This window comes from Pan paniscus, chromosome 14 (genome assembly GCF_029289425.2).
Source record: "Pan paniscus chromosome 14, NHGRI_mPanPan1-v2.0_pri, whole genome shotgun sequence".
Lineage (NCBI taxonomy): Eukaryota > Metazoa > Chordata > Mammalia > Primates > Hominidae > Pan > Pan paniscus.
The window spans coordinates 103,519,906-103,544,392 of NC_073263.2; the positions used below are offsets into that span (position 1 = coordinate 103,519,906).

The 24,487-nt window shown below is 36.4% G+C and overlaps 1 protein-coding gene and 1 pseudogene across 3 annotated transcripts in view; one reads left to right on the forward strand and one right to left on the reverse strand.

Annotated features, from left to right (window-relative positions):
• LOC117975661 (uncharacterized) overlaps positions 1 to 6,825 on the forward strand; it is a 91,633-nt pseudogene extending 84,808 nt beyond the window's left edge.
• Positions 1 to 24,487, reverse strand: part of FGF14 (fibroblast growth factor 14) — a 693,522-nt gene that overhangs the window by 293,444 nt on the left and 375,591 nt on the right. The gene's annotated exons all lie outside the window — the stretch shown is intronic.

Consider the following 24,487-nt stretch of genomic DNA (forward strand, 5'->3'; position numbering starts at 1 on the left):
CATGGGTGCATCCCACACCCGTAAGAGTAACTCTGGAGCTGGGAATATAGATAAAGAGATATACCATTTACATTACGTTATATGGTAGTACCTTGCAGGGACATAAGTCCTGTGCTACGGACATCACAAGTGATTATAGAACCACTTAAAATGAAGGCCTAATTTCATCTGGAGTAGATTGGGAATGACTGTCAAGGAAATAACGTCTAACTTAGAAACCAATGGATTTGTCAACAGAATAAAGAATAAAGAGAAAAGCACTCCAAGAAAACCAGAGAAAGAGAAGAGCAAAAAGATTAATTTCAAGGGAGGTATGCTGTGTCCTGTGCCCCTCATTTAGGTGGCAAGTGGGAACCAGAGACCCTGAGGCCAGGTCCCACATCTACACCTCCTGGGACCATCCCTGGCTGGTGCTACAGGCACTGCAGCTTACACTTAGCTCTTGGGATGATCCAATTTCATGATTAGGAATGGTTTATTCCCAACACAGGAGGCTATAAAATATAAAACCCGTGGATGCCAGCTGTGTGCACACCCAGCAAGAGCCAAAAAAGTGAAATAAAACATGCCTGGGACCCTTGATCCCACTGCCAATGGAGAATGGCTTTCAGTAATTCTGTAATGCCTCAAGATTCCAGAAGCTGACTTTAAAAGTGTAGTAAAAAAAAAAATGGGCTCATTTCACAGTTAATTTCCAATGATGTTTACCAAAATCTGGCCATAGAAGATTGGATCCACGCCCATATAAATCTAAAAGACAAGCCAGTTTTTTCCTTTTGGAGAAAGTCTGCTGCCATTACAAATGATAGGCACCACAGTCCTTGGCAGGAGTGTAACCTGAACCTGTTGAGGGAAGGTATAAAACTGTCCAGAAGAAGTGGAAGAGGAGCAGCCTACTGTGATATGGGTAATATCAAGTTGACTTTCCTTACAGCTGCTAACAAGTATGATACAATGGAAAATCTGAAGTTAGTTGTGAGAGCTCTGAATGCTGTCCAACCCAAATGGAATGTGCAGGCTACCAAAATATTTGCCCTTTTACTTGAAGAACAGTTTAAAATGTCAGGAACAGCTTCTAAGATTAGCTAGATGACTGCTGATCACTTTATTGCACCTTATTACCTAGCGCTAATGGGACTATCTTGTCTTCTTTGCTAAAGAGCCCTTATTAAGTGATTAGGAGCAATATAACTGCTAAGATACCTTACTTAGCTAAAACTATTTTGGAAAAGGATCTCATTCTGGCGTGCAAGTACTGCTGAATGCTATTGCTGCAGAATATTCTGCTTATCATCAAATTGATAATCACATTAAATTAATAAACCCAACAGATGATATGGGTAATATCAAGTTGACTTTCCTTACAGCTGTGTCCTTACAGTTGACTTTCTCACATTAAATTAATAATGTGAGAAACACTGCTTCCTGAAATTAATAGCAAAGTCACAGAATGACAGGCTTGGGAGTGGATATATGGAAAAACTCCAAAATTTAGTATAGACAGTTACTTTAATATGTTATATGAACAGTCACGCTTGGAAAATTATTCATAGATACAAAAAATGAGAGAATTAAAATTTATAATATTAAAGCACCTAAGGTTTGGTTATCACTGGAAATGTATAACAAATTAAATTCAAGTCTTATTGCCAGTAAGTTTTACCCAGTTGAAACTACTGTGCTAACAAATATATTGCTTAGAATATGTCCAGAAGACCATGTACTACAGAGGAAATTGAATACTCCCTGTGAATAAAGAGAGCCATGGGATTCCAGGTAAGTTTCTTAATGCTGACAGTTTCAATGAGAAAATAAAAATTTTAAATTAAAAAAAGATTCACTTGAGGGACTGAAATAAATTTGATGAGGCTGACTGGATTATAAATGTGTGTTTCTGTGCCTAATAGTGGGCAGGGCAGTGTAAGAGATGACCTGTCTCAGGAACCACGTAACTATTTCTATGGGAATACAATGCTAAGCTGAGGGACCATAGGCTACAAGATAAGCTTAGTTTCTTACATCAAAGATGTCGTGACCAAGTATATGTTTGAGTTTTTGTTGTTGTTGTCTGGGTGTTTTCTTTTTGTTTGGTTTGCTTGTTTCTTTATTGCAAGGGGTTAGCTTTTTTTTTTTTTTTTAATTTGGGCATTGGGAACAATTTACATAGAAAATGCACATAATGCTAAGAAATACCTGAAGAAGCAAGGCCTGCTCTTTCCTTTGACAGCTTTCTTCTGGTTTCAAAAATGGCATCCTCTAGTTGGAACTAGTGGATATTTTAAATGCTTCCAATGCCCATATATATAGCCAAAATAAATAGACATTGAACTTTATAAGGAAATCGAAGACACCACTCAGTTAGTGATCAAATGGAGAAGAAATCCCAGCTTTTCAACTCCCTGGTGCTTTTGTTGTTTTCTCAAATGTCCCCTCTTGCTTTCTCATACCTCCCCAGAGAGTTATCTCTATGTTATTCCCACGGACAGGAAAGTTGCCAAGTTGATTCAAGTACTGCTCAGTACCAGATTTCATCAGGGAGCTTGTATCCCATGCTTCTGCATTGACTAGCATTATTCAATCAAAATAACACAAATAAAACAAAATAGCATTTACTCCATCAGGTTGGAAGGTAAAGTATATGGTGACTTTAGGAGAGAGGGAAAGGGACATTCCTAATAAACTTATACTTGAAAAGGGTCTAGAAATAATTCCAGACATTTTCTGCTAGTTCGATTACATTTGAGGAGAGAAAAGAGATGAGTCACTTCAGAATGTTATGTTCAATGCAGGAGTAGAAAACAGCTGTTTCATCAGACCAGACTGGAATGTACTAGGTTCACCATACCATAGACTAAGGGATGGCATATGCAAAAGTGTGACTGGGAGCCTTCTTTTGAAACCAGAGACACTTCAGCCAAAGTATTCTCTGTAGCAAAACCACCTGATCTTTACTGGAATGTGCGAAGCCTCTCTCTAGTTATAGTCCCTCGATGCACCAGTGAACCTGATTACTGATTGGAACTGGATGTGAGGTTATCTTATTCCTCAGTAATTATCTTGACTGAGTTGCCTTTGGAGAAACAGGCTGATGTGGTTTGGCTGTGTCCCCACCCAAATCCCATTTTGAATCCCATAATCCCCACAGGTCATGGGGGGCATCCGATGGGAGGTAATTGAATCATGGGGGCTGTAACCCCCATGCTGCTGTTCTCATGATAGTGAGTGAATTCTCACAATATCTGATGGTTTTATACGGGGCTTTCCCCCCTTTGCTTGGCACTTCTCCTTCCCTCCACCATGTGAAGAAGGATGTGTTTGCATCCCCTTCTGATATGATTGTAAGTTTCCTGAGGCCTCCCCAGTCCTGTGGAACTGTGAGTTAATTAAACCTCTTTCCTTTATAAATTACCCAGTCATGGGTATTTCTTCATAGCAGCATGAAAATGAACTAACACACAGGCCTTTATGTGGAGGCATCAATTCCTTTCCAAAGAAGAGATTGCATTAGGAATGTCAGGCAATGGATGACATTTGGACATTTGATTTCATTTATTACTGGGATTTATTCTGAGAAAGTAATTCAAACTTTAATACAAATTGTGTAAGTTTTGCTTTAGTATCTGTTTTCCACAGAAAGGACCCCTTTTTAGTTATCATATCCATTCAGTGATGCTGTTATCAAAATCCCTACATGGATATATAATCAAATGCAAATAAGCCCAAGAAATGTCTATTTTGCTCTTGAATTACAGCATTCGCTATGCAAATAAGAGTTTTTAAACTTGCACAGAGATTTCTGTGTTCAATGCCAGCACCATACAAAACATTTAATGTGCACTAGGCTTCAAGGTTTTAATGCTTTTCATCTTTTTCTTTCCACAGAGCAGGAACAATGCCAGTTCACAGATCTCTCCAATATGCTATGTATGTTTTTCTGACTGATGTTAGAAGTTTCTCTGATTTTTAAAGTTCAGTGCACAACAGCACAAGCAAATATGATATTTACAAAGATGACCGCTGAGAGTTCCAAAGTCATCCTGAAAAGGACATTAGATGACACGTTTTTAAAGGCTTCTCAGCACCAATAAAACACGGAAAAGTCCAATGATGTAAATTAATCTTATAAAACTAGCTAGTAAAACACATAAACCTGATATAATACATGAAATAAATGTCAATCTTTCCTGAAATATTATTCCTGATATAATTTGTAATCAGTTTGGAGAAATGGACCAATTTTGATCTCTCAAGCATTTCTGAGTTAAATTAGGCAAAGCCTTTGCATAATTAAGGCCATGATGATAATCATTTGGAAAAGTCATAAGAAAAATTAAAGCAAATGAGAGCTTGTTCCCAAGCTTGCAGTTATGTAGGGTGTTTGTATTGTACTTGTAATAAATACAACCACCACTCTTACTTATCTGTAAAGTGTACATGAGCTGAAATTACTTCTCCAGTTGTCTATCTACCCTCAATTTATTCAAATAAAATCAGTAAGTACTAGGTACAAGTTCTTAGTGCTACAAGGGGCTCAAGAGACAAATGGGACATATTCTGTCATCAAGAAGTTTAAAATCTTATTGGGGAAAATGTTAACAAGGGGAGAACCTGGGGAAGTGTATACGGAACTCATTATATTTGCAACTTCATGTAAATCTGAAATTATTTCAAGAAAAATTGTTACAAAAAACTTATTTGTGAACTAAAATATATCTATGTGTAATTACAAAGCAATAAGGCATAAATAAAGACAGCTGATGAAGAACAGCAGGTGTTACTTGCCAATCAACAATACTGATGGTGAATACTGGGGGCCTTGGGATAAGCCAGCCAGTTAACCACAAGGTATATCTGGCAAACCACTGCCTCAGTGTGAGGCCACCTATTTTCAATCTGTTGTCATTATGTAGTGAGACCCTGAAAGCAAACTTATTTTACAAATACCACAAAATATCATAGAAGTTTTGTAGAAACTCCTGACCTTTTTTTAAAAGGTAGCTCCTTTTTTGTTCCACCCAAGCACACCCAAACCAAAAGCAACCAAACTGAATTTTGAAAGACACAAGCCTTTTAGTACCTACAATAAGCCAAAATAAATAACCAAAGGCCTTGAAAAATACCAAGGACTGAAATATGAGTCACAAAATCTTACTTCTTAGAGTGTGGCCAAATACTGATAAATCAGAAAGAAATCAATTTCCTAGAAAACAAAGGATATAACACATTTATAAATAAAGTTTTAAACTGTAATCCCCAGTGCAGCTATTTTAATTAGCATGGTCCTCTAAATTTGTTTTAGAGAAAACAAAAGGAAAGGAAGTAGTTGTTTTCATGAGTAACAAGGGTCTAAGGTATAACCTCAGTTGTGATGATCTCCCTCTGAATCATGAAATGGTCGAAACTGAATATAATGCTTTATGTATAGTGTATGTGTTCAAGTATTAATAAATCTGAGGTATGGTCAGCAAGTTGCATTTTGAGGCAAATGTGTCTCATAATCAAAAGCCATGAATGCATTGCATTTATTGTATAGATGTGGGAAATAGGATAAAAACAAAACTGGGCAGAGTATAGAACAATGAGCATGTCTCTAGACTCCTAGTTAGTGAGCAAAAAAGCATGAATCAAGACTGGCTAGGTAAGAGAGGTGAGTCCCACCTCGCTCTGACACTGTCCAACAGGTGGTGACATTCAGGGACTCTGTGACTCCATCTCTTTGTCAAGCGATGTTCATCAAACTCTTTATATTAATTGCCAAGGAGCTTATCCCTGTGAGAGCTCACTCTGAAAATGGAAGAGCTGTGAAAATGCCTCTGATTTTTATCAAAATAATGACAGGGGGTTATTAACTTTTCACTCTATATTGCTATATTTAAAGGACATGGTTCTCCTGGGGATGTCTTTAAGATAATATAATAATGAGAAAGCTATAATGAGTTTCTTCAGTACCAAGGCATTTTGTTATTTGTTGGAATAAAGTTGAGCAGATGAAGAATAAAGAAATCAGGGAATGGGTGTATAATACAAGAAGCTTTAGATTCCATTGGAATGGGTGTATAACACAACAAGCTTTAGATTGCACTGAGAATCAAGGCAGGGATGAGACCAGGCTACAGGTGAGAATGAATCATCCTATTTCACTGCATCCCTATTTGTAATTCAGGTAGAAATTACCATCCTCTAGAGATCCTCTAATTCCATCTTATTAGACAGCACTATAATGATCGCCAAGAGAAAAATAAAGGAAAATCAGATTACCAACTGCCATCTAATTGGTGTGTATCTATTACGTATGCATGGGCTGCTAGAGACTGGCACAAATCTTTACTACCTGAAAGCAATGGAATGATTTTCCGAATATCTGTCTTGAAAACATATTGATCCACAGCTACTGAATTTCTTATTATTTCCCATGTGAGGAAAGACCTCTCCAAGTCACTCCACCTTTATTAAAAGTCATTTCTGTTGACTGTTCATTTGATGAACAGACCTCAGTACTGAACAGTGCTATTCTGCACTTCCTAAGGCATCTTTGTATTTTGGGGTTCTATAAGTCTTCCCATTAAACTGTGATATTATAGGTCAGGTGCTAGAAAGACTTGACATCTTGCACTGGGAAAGTACAAAGATAGTGACGTTCAGTCATGTAATGTAACGTAATTCCATTGCCTTTCGGTCACACATTTGGATAACTGACAGCCTTTAAATAACAAGATGGTTGGTATATTTCTCAGTTCTTTCCACATGTTTTTTTTTATTGCTCTCTTGAACAACAAAAATATGAGTATGGATGTAAATGTTCATGTTTTCTAGGATGTGAGCAGCTGTTCTCTTGAACTTGTTACGGGAACTAATCTATTTAATATAAATCAAACACATTTTCAGTAGGGACTTTTAAGAACAGTGAAACTGATGTGTAATCACAACACAATTTAATTTTTGGGTGGGAAAGATCAAGAAAGTGTCATCTGTTAATTACTCCTGTTATAGGATCTAATTTTACCAATTCTAAATCTGTATTATATCCTTAATAAAGATAAAATATATCCATTCCAATTTACAGAAGATTATTAAAAAATGTAGGTCAACTTGAATATTTGTTGGTTATGAGGAGATTATAAAAAAAATTTCTCCTTTAATATAAAAGCCATACATGTCCTTTGAGGAAAACAAATGGAGAGTACAGATTTAAAAATTAGGGAAAAAGCCATATATTTTACATGTTTAACACCTTGCTGTATATTCATTCAGGCTTTGCCATGTGCATTTGTCCTTCTGTGTATTGTGTGTGTCTATAAGATCATGCTTGAAATCATATTTTGTAACACATTTTTATTTAGTAATATACTATAAACATCTTTCCATGTGAACAGTTTAGATGGGTGGATGGATGGATGGATAAATAGGTAATAGATATTTACAATATAATATTTGATGGCTAAATAGTAGCTAACTCTATTGGTAAATTTTCCAATCAATCTCCTATTGTCAATTGGTTGGAAATAGTTTTTTATCAGTTTGACGTGCATGAGTTTGTGGTTTCACTGTGCATTGTAATCAACATACTTCTATTGATATCTATACACATGTTCTAAATTATTTTACAATATGATTTTGGAAATAAAAAGTTTAGTCAAAATATATGTTCTTCTGAATATTTTTATGAGGATTAAAAAATTGTTCTTCAAAAAGTCTACACCAATTTAAACATCCACCATGAGGATACCACCTTGAAAATTTCTGAACATCTTCACAATTACTAGTCATTATCTTTGAAAAAAAACTAGTTGTTTCTTGTTTTAACATTTCATTGTGTTACTAATTTTAATAAGAGACTCAACTCATTTATGAGTAGGTAAACTACAGACTGGTTACTAGATTTCCAAACGAAATAATCTAAAGAATTAAAAGTACCGTCACTTCTCTTTTCCTCTCCTTCCCCAACACATGTTTTAGAAATATAGAGGTTATTAGTGAAGCCTTCCAAAGCCATACAGAGATGATACAAAGAATGATGATATTTTCCAATTCTTCATAGAAACCCTGCCAAGGTTGACTATAAAATTTCATGATCTAAAAGTTCTTAAATGTTGAATGATGAAAATAATATACCTAGAGAAAAATGGAGGAAAGAATCAAGTCCTTCTAAAATTAAGCAACAGTGGAGCAGAGGAAAAGAAGATGGTACTGCTGCTACCTCTGGGCCCTATTTAATTATTTTCACACTCCAAATGAGCTATTCTCTTTTTACTAGGTGCATGGTGGAAATGGCATAACTCCTCACTTTAGTTTAGAAACAGAACATTCTCTCACAGTGGGTTTTATATTATATAACAGGTTTGAAACAGAAAATAAAGTTGATGTGAAACCATCAACCCAAACAGTTAAAATGGCAGCATATGTCACCAGTGCATAAAGGCTGGGGCTGTTTCTACGGAGAGAGGAAGAAGCCTCGAGCACAACATTAGCCTGGTTTGGTCCACATTTTAGAGCACAGAGATGTGACTATCCCACAGAGATACCAGAACTAATAACACAACTAATCAACTTTGCCCAGAATCGGATTCCTGTTCTTTGATGTAACCACTGAGAAAAAAAAGAAGTGTTTATTTTTTATAAAGACAATGTTATAAGCTTTTATTTGCACAATATGTTGTTGATGCTGAACACAATCCCAGGGAAGTGATCATAGCTGAGTTTCTGGAAAAACCTAGGTTTTAAAGTTGAGGAGACTTAAGTCCAAAACCTGGCTTCATCACTCACCGGCTACAATACTGGGATACGTTAACTTCCCTTGATTTCAGCTTTCTCTTCTGTGAAATAAAGATGATAACAATGCTTTCCTGCCCAGATTACTGTATTTTAGATAATGCAACTGGCAACCGGCAAATGGCAGAATGGTGAAAGATAGGAAACAATGGGGCAGTATATCAGAGTGACAGCCACTTGCTCAACTTCAATCATCTGTGGGTAGGGATGAAGGATGAGAGAACGTGGAGAAACTTACACTTAAGAAAATCAAAGTGAGTTTTTGTTCTCTTAACATTGCCTACATAAATCAGAATATGCTAAATTTAAGAACTGAATATACTTAGAGTAGGTTTTCTATTTTTAATAATGCCATTGTTCATTTTAGTGTATTATTTTAGTGATGTGCCCTTTATGAGAAGATGAGAGTCCCATCTCCATGGGAACAAGATTTAAAAAACTTGAAGACATTGTTTTTGTTAGATTGCATTCCTCTGGGAATCATTTAGGATAGCATTGTTGTAATAACATTTTATTAATTGCCTTTTTTACTATATTTTCCTAAACACTATATGGAGAAAAGTACTGTGATTACATACTTTGAACCTTCTCTCCTGGAGCTTCCAACAAAATGTACCCAATATATTAAAAAACTGACCTACAATCCATATTCCTTCCCTTTTCTTACTTGATTATACCTGGGAGAATGATAAGACTTAAGTGTCTATTCCTAACGCTGCAGGAGTATGAAGCTTATTCATAGCTGAGAGCATAGAGAGCAGCTCAGACAAACCCAGGCAGGATCACTTCAGAATGCCTTTTGGAAGATGCTTTGCCATACGCAGGAGTATGAAGCTTATCCATAGCTGAGAGCATAGAGAGCAGCTCAGACAAACCCAGGCAGGATCACTTCAGAATGCCTTTTGGAAGATGCTTTGCCATACAGGGAGTGGCAGTCTTTAGAAGAGGGTTTCTGGAAGGATCACAGAAATGCGACCACAGAAGTGCAAAGTCTCTGGTCATCAAGCTCTCAGAGTGTTCTCTGCAACAATGTGACAGGGTATAATGATTCTATAAATACTGATCTCCAGCTCACCCATCTGCTAAGGAAATATTTTCCCAGCATCTGAATTAAGAGGAGAACTGCTTAACTAAAGGACAGATGAAGCAAATCATCCATCTTCAGCGATCACTCATGGCTTTGTTCATGAATGGTAATTTGTGGTGATAAATTCATTCTTTTATTTTTGCTACCCAAACATGTTTGTTTGTTGAGATTTTTCTAGGTTTAGCTTGGAGACCAAAATGAGGGACAGGACTAAAATATCATAGTCTTTTATCATGCTGCCACTGAGGGAGATGTCACATTCAGTTTTGAACAGTCCCTAAATTTTAAATATAAACTAATCAATTTGCCGATCCAGTGACCTGAAAATGCCTTGTGGAAATGGACAGAAGAGAAGGAGGGGCTGGGGGTGAAGGGGCAGAGAAGAAAAGATCATGGTCTCAGCTACACAAGCCATGAATATTATGAAAATTAAAATTTCATGATAATCATAATATTTCTCACTCCTGTGCTTGAGTCTGGAAAGAGAAATCAAAGTCTTTAATGCTACGGTGACAAGTAGTTACTCTCTGGTAACAATCTAGATTTCCTAGCAGGCCTTTGTTATGTCTGGGCCTTTGGAGAATTTTTCTCTAGATTATTTTGTCTGTGTCTGAAAGGTTCATACACATGTTCCTGCCAAAGCTTGTCATTTGGGGGTCATTTTAGTCACTGGCAGGATATAGCTAGACAAACATGAGGCAGCTGATAAAGGACAGGCAATGCCAAAAATTAAGGTCTTTCACAGTAGATTTCTGTTTGCAGTGAAATGAAATAGACTCAACACCAAACAAAGCAAAACAAGTTAAACAGATAAAAGTAAAGTTGTGTGGTCATGTAATATCTTGAGTTTTTGGAGTGTGACAAAATGAAGATGGTAAGAGAGGAGGAACCCCTCCCGCACTGGGGCTTGTGAGGATAGAGAGCAGCTCTCCCGTGGCACTGCCTCACTTTCTATTTTCAGCCTTTCCATCCATGCCCAGTACTGGCTCACATATGAAACCCGCCTCTTCTGGATGTCTGAGCCCCCTTATTAATCTCATCTCTGTTTATTCTCATAAAGTGATGCCAAGTGATCACCAATGGAGTTGATACAAGCTGGGGTATTCATGACTGCTAATGGGGTGATGAATTACCCATTCAAAGCATCTCCTCACCAATTTTAGTAAAAAACATAGATACTAACACAGAATCATGTAGTCCCAGCTACTCGAGAGGTTGAGGCAGAAAGATTGCTTGAGCCCAGGGGGTGAAGGATACAGTGAGATATGACCATGCCACTGCACTCCAGCCTGGATGACGGAGCAGAACCCTGTCAAACACACACAAAAGAAACAAACAAAAAACACCAGAGATAAAAAGAAGTAGGACAGGGGAAAGAGAAGAGCAAAGAAAAAGAAGGAAATGATGTAAAAATTAAATGAACTCAGCCTTCTACATGTAGTATTTCCTGCTCAGGTGTGCTAAAATTTAATTAAAAAATTCGATCAATCATAAGCCTTTCTGAGAAAACCATGAGAATAAATGTTAAAAATACAGATATTTTAAGAAAATTACTGATTGCATGTATTACAGTTTTTCTAAGGATTATCTTCTTGGAAGAAAACACTGTCAAATGGTATTTTAGGTTTCTGTCACAAATTTTGAGGTGCTCACAAACTAACTGCTGTCTCGCTATGGAGCTGTTTAAGATGTTCCCCACTGAAACATGAATTTATAAATAAACAGATTAATAAACCCAAAGGAATTGTGCAATTCTTGAATAACATTATCCATTGGCTGCACAATTTGACAATTTAAACACAATGAGTGATTTCCTAGGCTTAATCAGCCTTCCTCCCAATCTCAGAAGCGTAAGGTTGCCTGGAAGTGTTTATTTTTCATGTTTATTTGTTTCATATTCCCCTACTACCTACTAGGCTTGATCATATATGACATTTTATTTCATTGTTCGGACAATTGTGTCAAATAAGCATTTTATCTTTATTTTAAAACTAAGGATATCTTAGGGTGGAGAGATGACAGGACTTGCTTAGAGTCTAACGGCTTGTAAGAGGCATAATCAGGTTTAGAGCAGACGTCTTCCAATAGAAAGAGCACAAAGGAGGTCAAATGCTAATGTTCAATGAGTGATTTCTATATGTCAGGTATTTTTAATGTACTAATGAATTTAATCTTTACAACAAATTTAAAAATCTATAAAAGTATCATTTTAAATAAGAAGATAATGTGGTATGGAGTAGTTAATGAACATTAAGGTCAAACAGGTAAATGAATAGGCCAAGACTTAAGCCACAGCAGCCTGGCCAAGTTGGAATCACTATTCATAGTACCTGAACTGAATAGTGATGTACACGTTGTGCACATGTACCCTAAAACTTAAAGTATAATAATAATAAAATAAAATAAAAGACTTCTAAACATTTTGGTTGACTAACATAGCTGTAATGCAAAAAGCAACTTTTAGTTAATTTTTAAATGAAAATTTTTTCCACTAGTGTAACAACTCTATAATATTCAGTATAATTTCACATATGTATAGATTGACCAGAACCAGGCATATTCCTAATAGTGCACGGAAAAAGCTAAGTATAAAAGATAGCCAGGAAATGATAAGATTGTATCTATATTTTAAGCATCATCGCAAGTGCATTGACTTGGATCCCAGGTAAACTAAAGCAAACAAAAATGATAAGCAATGCAGAGGAACCAATTATCGAAAAGTGATTTACATTCAATTAAATCAAGAGTTACATTCAACTTTTTTCTCAGTCCACAATAGTTGGAAATTTGAATTTAAAAAGACATAAAATGGCTTTTGATTATTCAAAAACACAAGTCTTCGATTTTCTACTCCACAGTCATTTATTTTATATGTAAATGATTATTTCATAATACAGAACAGCTAAAAACACAATAAATAAAATATGACAAACTTATTTTTTTATATTAATCGCCATGGTTCTTTGTTGCAGAAAAAAGATGGAAAGAGGGCATGAGAATTAAGAACGGTCATGTGTGTAAAATATGGTTGAAGTCTAGATTCAGTCAAAAAGATTTTTCTATTCTGCTAAACATTCATTTATTTATTTATTCATTTTGAGACAGAGTTTCATGCTTGTTGCCTAGGCTGGAGTGCAATGGCACAATCTCAGCTCACCGCTGAGTTCAAGCGGTTCTCCTACCTCAGCCTCCCATGTAGCTGGGATTACAGGCCTGTGCCACAACGCCTGGCTAATTTTTGTATTCTTAGTAGACATGGGGTTTCACCATGTTGGCCAGGCTGGTCTCAAACTCCTGACTTCATGTGATCCACCTGCCTCAGTCTCCCAAATTGCTGAGATTACAGGCGTGAGCCACCGTGCTCAGCCTGCTAAAATTTATGAGAAACACCAGCAGAATTTATACTTTGTTTACATTTCTAGATACTTTTATTTACCACACATCTGTCTAAATAGAAAAAAGCTCTGCTTTCATATCACCAAAGGAATATATATTTTTAAAATCTGTTAACTTATTTCACATTGTCACAGGCTCTACACTTGAAAATGTTTGATTGTCAAAAGATCCATAGTGGAAGAATGAATTTAAAAAACAGTTACCTTTAGACTAGCAAGAAAAATGTATACTATCAATTATACATTAATTTTTCTTATCAACCATTGTTCTTAGCAAAGAAAGACTGTAAAATAAATTCTTTTCAAGAAAATTCATGGTAGGCTGTTTCTAAGTGTTCGCTGGATAGGATATGTGGACTAATCATTACACATTCCTTTCTGCCCATCAAACATGGAGGCAATGCATCAGTGTCATGTCCAGACTGTAAACTCCCCATGGGGTCAAGGCCTGGAGGATAGGGTGGTAGGAACAAAACTGTCTCCTTCTGTGCTATTTTTCCAAAGATCCTAAAGCAGCCTTCCCAATAAAATTAAAAGCTCAATGCATGCTGTTACCTAAATAGAAAAAAAATCGACTTAAAGACACAATATGCATTTCTCTCCCTGGATATAGTCTTAGTTAAACTTATTTTTTCAGCTTCAATAGCATTTCAGCAAGTTTTGTGCTATCTATTAAAAAATTGCAAAAACCAATAGAAATACTCTCCAAAATTTAATGTATTAGTGCTCAAAACTAGGCTGAGAGATTAGAGCACTATTATCAGTCTCTTAGGAAGAGAATTTTATGAATTTTGGTATAATATCCCTTCTCAATAAGAGACAATAAAATTCATGATTTTCATGAATAACAACTTGCATTTGAGTGGCCAATATACGCCAAAGCATCATTTTAAGTATTTTAGTTCATTTAGTCATCAAAATGACCTTAGGAGGTAGTTTAACTGTAATCTACATAATTCCCATTTTACAGTTGAGAAAATTGTGGTTTAGGGAAATTACAAAAACAAACTATTTTCTCTTCCTGCACCACAATATATATGACTATATGTATTATAAATTTTAACTAACCTGCTATCAGGATAATTTGAAAAGATTTTTAAAATTTTAAATATAATGCAAAATAAATATTTTAAAATTTAAAAATTAAACAAGGCCACTTAGAACAAACAAGGAATAATGTGAGATAACTGAGATTAGTTAATTGCTATAGCCGATTTTTCTAAAAATTTTTATTGTTGGACCAGAATTAATACAAATACCTAGACCTAAACATAATGTGAGCTGTATTGTACAGGTCTTAGAACCAGATTACATAGTAATATTTTTCTTTTATTTTCCAAAGGCAAAAGATTTAATATAAAGATTCAAGATTCACATCATGACAAATGATACAAATTTATGAAATATCCTTTCTTCTTCCTCTTTTTGTATTTTTTGTAGATGGTTTCACCACACTGCCCAGGATGGCCTTGAACTCCTGGGCTCAAGTGATCCATCTGCCTTGGCCTCCCAAATTGCTGGGATTACAGGTATGAGCCACAAAGCACAGCAGTGGCTTTTTCTATTTTAACTAACCTTGCCATCTTTCCCCCTGTGCTTCTCTGTTACTGCCCCCTCCTGTTTTCCTGCTACATTGACTGGTTATATTGACAGGTGTGCCCCTCCCCCAGTAGCATAGGACGTTTACTCTTAGACAAGCTAGGACAGTATAAATTCTAAAAAGACTAGTCAACTGCAGTAGTGAGATGGGGGCAAGAGGCAAGTAGAACAAGGAATTCTATCTGTAACTGACTGTGAACAATCAACTGAAATAACTAACTACCTTCAGACCAGCCTGTTTTTTTAACATACACTTTAACTTCATTAACATCTAGGTAACATCTGTAATATTCCTTGCTCCTCATCCCCAAGTATGCTGCTAGCTGTCCATCCTTCTGGGTAGAAGTGTATTCTCCAGTTTTACTTGTTGATTTTTGGATGTATGCTGGGGGAGAAAAGCATATTGTGTTTATAGTCACCCTAGACTGCTAAAGTATATTCTCCAGTAATTAACTCAAAGTGGCCATATGTGAAACATAATCTCTAAATTCTTCAATATCAAAAAATACCTTTGTTTTATCCCTAAAATCAAATGTTAGTTTGGCTGGATATAGGAATCTAGGATTAAAGCCTTTTTCCTGCAGAACTTTAAAGATATTGCTCCATTTACTGCTAGCATCCAGTGTGTCCAGTGATAAGTCTGCTGTCAATCTGATTCTTGTTCCTTGGTAGATTATTTCTCTTCTCTCTATAGAAGTCCTTATTATTTTCTCTTTATCATTAGAATTCCAAAATTTCACCAAGATGTGTCTAGGGGTCAGTCTCTTTTCATCAATCTTACTAGGTACTCAGCAAGCACTGACAATCTCAAGACTTGAAACTTTCTTTAGTTCTGCAAAGTTTTCATCAATTATTTCCTTAATTATGTCCTCTGCTCCATTCTCATTATTCCGTTTTTCTGGAATTCCTATCAAATGAATGTTGGAGCTTCTGGATCTATCCTCTCTATCTCTTTGCCTTTCTTTATTAATTATCTTTTTGGTCGTTTCGACTGTATTCTTAGAGAATTCTTCAACTTGATCTTCTAGACTGTTCATTCTTTCTTCAAGTATGTCCATTCCGCTACTCAGATCGTCTACTGAATTTTTAATTTCCAACACTCCTGGATGGGAACTTTTCAGATTTCCAATCTCCTTTTTTATCTCTCTGATGCTATTAATCACACTACCTCTCAAGTTTTCCTCTATTTCCTATGTTAAGTCTGCTTCTTTGGATGTCAGTTCTTCTGTTTCTAGAGTTCTGTGTCTCTCTTCTTCTGTTTTCTTAAAAAGTTTGGTGACTCCTGTTGAAATATTCAAATTTGTATGTGAATTTTTTTTATGCTTATCATAACCTATCTCTAGTGACTTTGAGGGAGAGGCCAAACATAAAGTTAGACAGGGTGTGCCAGTTCCTTGACTTGTGGGCACAGCTGTTTCCTCTTCCTCCTGGGTTTTGTACACCACCTGGTGTTTCACCAACATTTTCTTCCCAGAGTCCGCAACCAAATAACTAAAGGGAATTTCTTTTTGTCTATGTGAGTTTTCTTTTTTCTCAGTCAGGGAGGTAGATTTACCTTTCCTATTTCAGAGCCCTTTCCTTCCTCTTCCTCCCCTGGCTCAGAATCCTCTACTGAGTCAATGAAAATAGTTTCCATGCCATCACTGGTTATCTCAACTCCATGCTTTGCATCTACCAAAGTATGACCCTGAAAGGTTGAGTCTTATTCCTTACAGAACACTGAAGTCTGTTCCTCCTCCTTCTCTAGCCCTGAGGCCTCTTCTTCCTCTTCCTTCTCTGGCCCTGAGGTCTCTTATTCTTCCTCCTCCAGCCCTGAGGCCTCCTCTTCCAGCCCTGAGGTCACTTATCCATCGCCCTCCATCCCTGAGGCCTCTTCATCCAGCTCCTCTAGCTCAGAAAACTCTCCCTCTTAAGTCTCTAAGTTGTTCATCTACTCTGGCTTAGCAACTTTTTACATAGTAATATTTTTCAAATATGGCAGCTTTTTAAAAATGAGCTACATCTGAATCAATGTGGAACTTACAGATTACCAGATAACATTCCAGACCTGCTGAATCAGAACTTTCAAGTATGGGGCTTGCACATGTACATTTTACAAATACCCACAATGAGTTGCATGCTCAATCAAGGCTGAGAATATGTGTCATTATAATCTACCACATTCAAAGCACTTCCTTATCTATCAGTCCTCTATAAATACCAATCACCAAGTTTCAACTCATTGTAGACATTTTGCAAGGCATCACGACAATATGCTCAGCTTTGTGATGAGCCAACCTAACAGTCATGACAATTTTGAGAATATAGTCAGTTGGTCAAACCCTATCCTCACATCCTAACCATCCCAGATCTTCATCTTGAGGTCCAAGTGAATTGGAGTCCACCTAACTTTCCTCAGAAGAGAGTATCAGTAACTCTTGCCCTATCAGCCAGTAGGGTTTTAAGAATCGCTTTCTTCTGCTCTATGTCATGATTCACGAGGGTTCTGCTGACCTGTTTCCAGGCAGAATCAGGACACCCTCTGTGTCTAGCTACCTGCCTCCCTCTACTAGTTAAGACTTTCAGGGTCCTGAGTGCCCCGCTCGAGAGCATCTCCAGTGCTAGCCTTGTGCCTGACTTCCCTGATTTCTATGACAAATAAACATCCCATCTTTCCCTGGATACCCCTGAGGCTGATGTTCCCGCCTCTCCCTTGGAGAAGTAATAACTTGCTTAAATTCCCATAAGCAGTAAGTAATGGAGCAGGTATTCAAACAGGTCTCTGTTTCCAAAGGTCACACTTTTTCTACTTTTAAAGCATACTGATTAAATGTTTCTCCCCAAAATGAGATGTTCTAAGCAAGCCTTTGGCAAGTGCTGAATCCTGAGACATCTGTAATTAAATTCTCTTCATGTTGTACTTGTACTGAAGATATGTTCCATTGTTTGTTTATGCAAGAACCGCACACTTTAAATACAGAGCTGGGAGAGGCAGAATTGTCCTTCTGTTAAAAGGATGAGAATTGGACTCATATTATTGCCAAGAAAGAGGGTTATTCTATTCAACGCAGGTGTGAACATTATGGATGCCTTTCATAGGAGATAATATTTAGCTCAAAACGAAAAAGTAATTTTATTTTTGTCAGGTGCTTGCCTACAGCAAAAATAAAACAAAAGCATGAAAGACTGCATTGTGTAATATATTTAGGAAAAACATACACAATACACTCATTAATTTATATAAAGCAGTCATTTGATAATCATGATGTTGATGATAATGAATAGTGTAGGCATACTAGAGTGAATTTCTGAGAAAGGGATGGGATTTGGAGGGAGTGTGGAGGAAATGGGCTTATGTGAGGGAGGGACATGAGAGTGGTTGCAGAAATGTCTAAGTTTATAGGTTCAGTAGTGAAAAGAGGAGACCTAGGAGGTAAGAGAGTGAGAGAATAGGCTGGGTATGGTGGCTCATGCCTGTAATCCCAGCACTTTGGGAGGCCGAGGCGGGCAGATCACCTAAGGTCAGGAGTTCGAGACCAGCCTGACCAACATGGTGAAACCCTGTCTCTACTAAAAATACAAAATTAGCCAGGCGTGGTGGTGCATGCCTGTAATCCCAGCTACTTAGGAGCCTGAGGCAGGAGAATCGCTTAAATCTGGGAGGCAGAAGTTTCAGTGAGCCGAGATCATGCATTGCACTTCAGTCTGGGCAACCAGAGTGAAACTCTGTAAGAAACAAAGAAAGAGAGAGAGAGAAGGAAGGAAACAAAAGAGAGAGAGAGAGAAGAGCAGAAATGTCAGATAAAGAGTGGAAAAGTAAGATGACTAGAAGAATGGAACAGGATTTTGGGTAGTGCTAAGAGTACAATTGAGGTTGGTCATAACAAATTAACATTTTCCCAGTGTTTGTGACTTTCTCTAGCAGCATTTAGCAACTAGAGTGCAGGAACTCTGAATGTGAACAACTAGGTCACTACACAGATGGAATGTTACCTGACAAATACAATGTGTACTCAGAGTTAAGCTAGTTTAGGGCAGCAGCATGATGACCAAATTGAAATGGCACATAAGAAGGGAATGAGGAAATAAGATGTCGATGAACACAGAGATTAAAAAAAAGGCTGAAGAATGGCCTCGCAGGGAAAAGATAAACAAGAAGGTTGGAGGGAGAGTAGGTTGTGGTCAGAGTACAAGGTATTTGATTAGTGGTTTTGGAAGTGCATAGTTTTGATGACAAGCTAAGGGTATGACTACTGGGTGTATGTGCCTTAAGTGGAGGGAAGAAAAACACTGGAGATAAGGGTGCCAAAGAACAGAAGGCCGAGAGTAAAGGAGATTATGCATCATTACAGAGGAAGGAGATTTAGAGTTAAGAAGACAGCAAGTCTGGTGCCAAAGTCTTGGATAAAGGAAGAGCATAAGATGGATAGTGAATAGGAGGATGAAACAATGATATATTTCTATGACAACATTCTTGAAACATTCTACTTAGCTCATTTTGAGCTAAGTAGAGGCTTCGTAAAAGAGAGTAAGTGCGTTGTGCTCTGGTGGGAGTGAAGTTCAAGGTGGATATCGTGAACTCCTCACTCCCTAATCCTGGGGAAATGTGATAAGAGGAGAAAGAGCCCTTTGGGAGAACTGTAGAGGAACTCAGATTTCTTAACTCTTACTCTTTCTTGGTGGTGCCCTTTATGAGTAGCTGTGCGTTGCCTGTCACTCAGCAGCAACCGTGAGTCACAAGACAGAGATGCCAGGTATCTGGCATAATTGAAGTTAAGGGAAGGACAATCAGCAAAAGATATGGAAAACTGGTTTGCTCTGGACCAAGCAGAGAAAATTGTTCATCAATTAAATTCAACATATATTTGGTGAGAAATTACTTTGGCTAAGAGTCCACAGATGAGATAATTTATACTCACTGCCAGAAATACCAAACTGTTTCCATAGCCCATCATCCTTGGGACCTAATGTGTGTATCTGATACAGGAGGCAGCCTATTCTTTTTAGATCATATAAAAGAAGGAAGCAGGAGCCATGACTTCTATTCTTAGTTCTTCTACTAATAGATCATAAGCAACTACCTACAACCCCAAACCCCAGTCTCCTCACCTAGAACATGAGTGATGATTAACTAGATGATCACTAATTACCATTCCAGTTCTCAGGATCAGTGATGTCATGATTCACGGGGACTCCCCAGATAGAACTGCCATATCTACTCTGCGTCCACTTGGGCAGACTTCCTGTCTAATTCTACCTTACTTCATGGATTCCCTCCCACAAACTTCCAGAATGCTGTTAAGCAGCACCCCCCCCCCCACCCCTTACTCAATGGCCTTACTAAACAGTCAAAAAGAGCTTCCTTTTTAATCTGGGCAAGAAATAGCCCTCTATTCTTTAAAGGACATACCCAGTTGCCTCTACTGGCACTCCAAAAAAATGACAAGCAGGCATCATACCTTTGTATTGCCAGAACTCATCTCTTTAAATGAAAATGAGAGGAGAGGGAACAAATTAGGGGCAATTGGAAGATTTCCTAATCACAGGCCTTGAAAAAGAAAGTCCACAAAGCTGTTCAGTCTCTTCGAGTCATAAGAGCAAGGAATCATTGAGATGACAAGCTAAACTCGCTCAAAGAGATGGCATTATCAACCTCCCTTTTTTGTTGCTGTTTTATTTTTTCCTCACTCCATCTGCTCAGAGGAACCCAATCTTGCTGAATTGGTATGAAGACGGCTGGAGAATTATAAATTAATGGGAGGGATGCCAGAGAACATAAATAGATGACACCGTCTCACATGGCCAATACATTTATTCAGTTTAATAGCCAAATGAAAGGCAAAGAAAGCCACTCATTTAAGATGTTTAAAATTGCACAAAATGTTAAGGATTGTATCATAGTAAAATAATACTCAAATGGAATATATGCCAGTTCCATTTTAAACTATAAAAAGAGAATATCTTTGTATAAAGCCTCTGTATTAATAAACATTGTATTCCGTGTAAGTGCTTAATGTGTTAGATTTCACCATGTACATTAAACTTTAAATGTAACTTCCCATTATGATATCTTAAGAAAATTTCTCAATCTATTAACAAATGAGAGGAAGCACCTTGTGTGAAGCCCTGTGCTGGGCTCCCTAGGACAAAGGCAAAGTTCAAGGAAGGGCCTCTACTCTAAAGAATTTACAGTCAATTAGGAAAACTGTACAAAAGTAGTAAAATATTTTCGAACACACACACACACACAGCCACACACAAAATACGTAACATATCACCATTGCTAGGTAGTGTCTAACTGATTGCCAGATGTCTACTAAAGAATGTTACAGTTTAACCCTAATATCAGCTGTTCAAAACTCATTTGATAGGTAAGTAAATGAATTTAGAGCACTTATTCAAGGTTATATACCTAGAAAGAAGCAAACCAATATATGAACTTAAAGTCAAATTTTATCCTCCATGTACTCCACTGTGCTACCAACTAAAGTGCTACAGATTTTTAATAAAGGGAAGAACACGCTTGATTAAAAATAATGAGATTAGACATCTCATGGTATAGAGCTCTTAATAGAGCTCTTAATAAATTATTTTTATAACAGTTTTATTGACATACAATTCATGTACTGTAAAATTCACCTTTTATGATGTACAATTTAGTGTTCTTTAGTATATTCTTGTGGTTGTACAACATCACCACTCTCTAATTTTTAAAATTTTATCATCACAAAAAGAAACTACATACTCATTATCAATCATTTCTTAATCTTCCCTTTCCCCAGCCCCAGACAACAACTAATCTATGTTCTTTTTCTATGAATTTGCCAATACTGGGCAATTCATATCAATGGAATCATACAAGATGCAGCCTTTTGTCTGTCTTCTTTCACTTAGAAAAAATTTTTAAGGTTCGTTTATGTCATAACAGGGTGCACTGACAGGTACAGTAAGGCCTCACTTGGAAAGTTTAGGGCATTGGCATAAGGATCATTGAAATAATGCACAAGAGGAGAATAAAATAACAAGGTGTCAATGAACATGGGAATCTAAATGAGGTCCCAGTGGGAGAAGATAAACAAGAATGTTGAAGGGAGAATAGTTGTGGTCCCACACCAAGATATTTTAATGTCTTTTTATTGACAAGTAATATTCCATTGTGTCGATCTACCACATTTTATTTCTCCATTTATCAGTTAATGCACATTTCAGTTGTCTCCACTTTTTCACTATTATAAATAATGCAGCTGTAAAATTTATGTACAAGTTTTACATGAACATGTGTTTTTTAAAAATTTTCTTAGGTATATAAAAATTTTCCTAGAAATAAAATTCCTGAGTTACTCTATGTTTCACATTTTAAAGAGCTGTATGTGTTTTCCAAAGTGTCTGTACCATTTTACAATTCTGCCAGCAATGCATGAGGATTCTAATTCCTCCACATTCTTGCCAACACTTATTTCTGTCTGACTTTTAATTTTGGTTATCCTAGGAGTGGGAAGAGGTATCTCATTGTAGTTTGTATTTGCATTTCCATAATGACTAATGATGTTGAGCATTTTTCTTGTGTTTATTGGTAATTATACAACTTTTCTGGAGAACTGTCTATTCAAATGCTTTTCCCATTTTAATTGGGTTATTTTTCTTTTTAATGTGGTCTGTGTTTTTATATATTCTGAAAACAAATCTCTCATGAGATACATGACTTGTAAATATTTCCTTCCATAATATGAAGGGTTTTTCACTTTTTGATGGTCTCCTTTGGAACATAAGTATTTTTAATTTTAATGAAGTTAAATGTATCTATTTTATCTTTTGTGACTTGTGATTTTTGTGTCTTTTCTAAGAAAACTTTGCCTAATTTACTATCATGAATATGTACACCAATTTTTCTTCTAAGAGTTTTATAGTTTAGGTCGATGATTCAATTTTTGTATATGGTGTGAGGTAAAGGTGTAACTTCAATCTTTTTCATGTGGCTGTTCAGTTATTCCAGCACCATTTGTTAAAATACTACCATTTCCCCCACTGAATAGTCTTGGTACCCTTGTCAAAAATCAATTGACCATCAATGTTAGGATGTACTTCCAGACTCTCAATTCAGTTTTAATGGTGTGTATGTATGTGTGTATATATATATATATATATATATAATATATATATATATACACACACACACATACATATATAAAATGGAATTTATATATATACACACACACATATATAAACACACACTTACATGCATATATATATATTTATATAATTATATTATATATATGTCTACTCTTATGCCATGTATACTGGCATACTTCTTGATTTGGTTTGTAGTAATTTTTGAGATCTGGGAATGTGAATCCTCTAACTTCATTCTTTTTCAAGACTGTTTCGGCTATAAGTCCCTTCAATGTCCATATAAACTTTAGGATCAGGTTGTCAAACTCTAAAAATAAAATGCCAGCTGGGATTTTGATACAAATTATGAATTGAATTGAAACTGTAGTTAAGTTTGGCGAGAACTGACATATTGACATGTTAAGAATATTAAGTCTTCTAGTCCGTAAACATGGGATGTCTATTTATATAGGAATTATATAATTTATTTTGATGATGTTCTGTAGCTCTCAGTGAACAAGTATTGTACATTTTTTCTTTTTTTTTGAGACAGATCCATCACCCAGGCTGGAGTGCAGTGGCATGATCTTGGTTCACTGCAACTTCTACCTCCAGGGTTCAAGCGATTCTCATGCTTCAGCCTTCTGAGTAGCTGGGACTACAGGTGTGTGCCACCACGCCTGATTAATTTTTGTATTTTCAGTAGAGACAGGATTTCCTCATGTTGGCCAGGCTGGTCTTGAACTTCTGACCTCAAGTCATTTGCCTGTCTCAGACTCCCAAAGTGCTGTGATTACAGGAGTGAGCCACTGCACCCAGACAGTATTGTACTTCTTTTGTTCAATTTATTTTTAAGTGTTATTCTTTTGATGATATTCTAAGTGCCATTTTCTTAACTTCACTTTCAGATTTTTCATTGTTAGTATATAGAAATACAATTGATTGTTCTATATTGAGCTTGTAGCCTGTAATATTGTCAAATTCATTTATTAGTTCTAATAGTTGTGTTTGTGTGTGTGTGTGAATTCTTTGCATTATCTATATAGGGGGTTGTGTCATTTGTAAATAGAGTTAATTTTACTTCTTCAAATACAATGTTAAATAGAAGTGGCAAGAGCAGACATTTTTGCCTTATTCCTTATTCTAGGGGGAAATCATTCAGTCTTTCATAATTTAGTCTGATGTTGATGTGCTTTTTTTTGGTAGATGTCTTTATTGAAGTTCTCTTCTGTTCCTAGTCTGCTGAGATTTCATTGTGAAAAGGTGTTGAATTTTATCAAATGCTTTTTCTTCATTGATTGAGATGAGCATGCTATATTTTGTTCTTCATTCTATTAATATGGTATATTAAATTGAAGAATGTATGTATGTAACAACAACAATGCATTCTGGGATAGATATTTCCATTTGGTTATGGTATATATTCTTTTTATATGTTGCTAGATTAAGATTTTTATATTTCATTAAAATTTTTTTCATTTATATTCATAAAGGATATTGATCAATATATTTATTTCCTTGTAATATACTTTTTTTGATATTAGAGTAA